The 1,972-nt window shown below is 44.7% G+C and overlaps 1 pseudogene; it reads left to right on the top strand.

Annotated features, from left to right (window-relative positions):
- The first annotated feature begins 359 nt into the window (after window positions 1-359).
- Window positions 360-1,458, top strand: LOC117707384 (TD and POZ domain-containing protein 4-like; annotated as a pseudogene).
- Window positions 1,459-1,972: the final 514 nt, after the last annotated feature.

Genomic DNA, 1,972 nt, shown 5'->3' with positions numbered 1-1,972 from the left:
TGGTGGGTGAGGGCCTAGATAAAACACTAACAATAACAAAATCTATTCTTTTAAAATTTAAGAGAGAGAGAGAGAGAGAGAGAGAGAGAGAGAGAGAGAGAACAGAGAGAGAGAGACAGAGACAGAAAGAGACAGAGAGCCCCACAGGGAGCCTGGATTGTTTTTCTAAAACTAATGTTAAAGTCTAACGGAAAATTTTAGAGAGACATAAGTTTTCAACATTATAGAAGGGGCAACTTAGGAGAAATTAAAACAAATCTAAAAAGTATCTGTAACTGTATCCTATATGGTAAAGAGTAAATGATTTTTATTTCTTCTTTTCAGGTTCTAGTTTTACATCCAAAGTACCTCAACCAGAAATGTTGGGGCACCTGAAAACCAAGAGGTGGCACCACACACAGCATAGTGAACAGAACTTCTGCTACAGGTGGACCATTAGCAACTTCTCTGGTTTCATTGAGGAAATGGGGGAATGTATTACAAGCCCGACGTTCCACCAGAGGCCAATGACAAAGTGGCATGGTGTTTGAGAGTATACCCAAACGGGGTTGATGAAGAAAGCGAAGGTTACCTGTCACTTAACCTGATGTTGCTCAGCTGTGAAAACAGCCCAGTTTGGGTAAAGTTTAATGTTTGTATCTTAACTGCCACAGGGGACAAATGCAATAATGCAAGGAGCCCACATATCTATAGTTTACTGCCGCACCAAGCCTTTGAATTAAAAAAGTTCATCCCTCTAGATTTCCTCTTGTCTCAAACCGAATTGCTATTACCAGACGACAGACTTACCCTCCTCTGTGAGATGAGCATGGAACAAGGCTCCTTCAGCATTACTGTACAGAACACAAGACCTCCAATCAATATTCCAAGGTGCACGTTGCCAGATGACCTAGGGGAGCTGTGGGAGAGTTCCCTCTTCACAGACTGCTGCCTGCTAGTAGGGGCCAAGAATTTAGGGCGCACAAGGCCATCCTAGCAGCTCGCTCTCCAGTTTTCAGAGCCATGTTTGAACATGAAATGAAGGAAAGCCTAACTAGTCAAGTTGAGATCCAAGACCTGCATCCCCAAGTCTTCATGGAGATGATGGACTTTATCTACACTGGGAAGGTGCCACACCTCCACAGCCACTCCATGGCCACTGGTGTGCTGGCAGCTGCTGACAAGTATGGCCTGGAGGGTTTGAAGGTCATGTGTGAAGATGAACTCTGTGGGAACCTCTCTGTGGAGAATGCTGCACACACTCTCATCCTGGCTGACCGTCACAGCACAGAGCAGCTGAAGACTCAGACCCTGGATTTTATTGCACTTCATGCTTCTGAGGTCTCTGAGACCTTGGGGTGGAAGTCAATGGTGGAGTCACATCCCCACTTGGTGGCTGAAGCATTCCACGTCCTGGCTTCTGCAAGAGTGTTTACTGGGCCCTCTTTCTCAAAGGACTTAGTAGTCTTTAAGACCTAATCAGCTATGACCTACACCTGTCTTCCAACAGCAACAACCCTGTGTTTCCAGTTAGTCCTGGTTAGACAATAGTATTGCTGGAGCTTTTATCCTGAATCTGGGGGGAGGGCAACATGGTAGCTCAGTACTTACAATAGCTCTAAATATGTTGGAGTGCTGGGTGGGGGAATGGGCAGCACTGGCATCTGACACTACTTGACATCTTCCCTATTGATATTCTTGTATGAGTTTTGTTTGATGTCTTGGAATCTGGGATTCAACTTAGGTACTGGCCTGAAGCACAGCCCAAAGGGTTTCTTCAGAGAAACCTATCTGCATTGGACTAAGCAACAAAGATGACCAGGGGCTCAGAGCAATGGAGAAGTAAATCCTGAATGTTTAGTCTTAAGAGAAATGATAGGGAAAGAAAGCTTTAAAAATAAAAAAACCTCAGTTTGGTGATTTGGAATATGCATGGCCCATGGGAAGTGGCACGATTAGGAACTTGGCCATGTTGGAAGAAGTGTTACAGGAA

This window comes from Arvicanthis niloticus, chromosome 4, assembly GCF_011762505.2.
Source record: "Arvicanthis niloticus isolate mArvNil1 chromosome 4, mArvNil1.pat.X, whole genome shotgun sequence".
NCBI classification, from domain to species: Eukaryota; Metazoa; Chordata; class Mammalia; order Rodentia; family Muridae; genus Arvicanthis; species Arvicanthis niloticus.
This window is presented reverse-complemented; position numbering and strand designations above follow the sequence as displayed.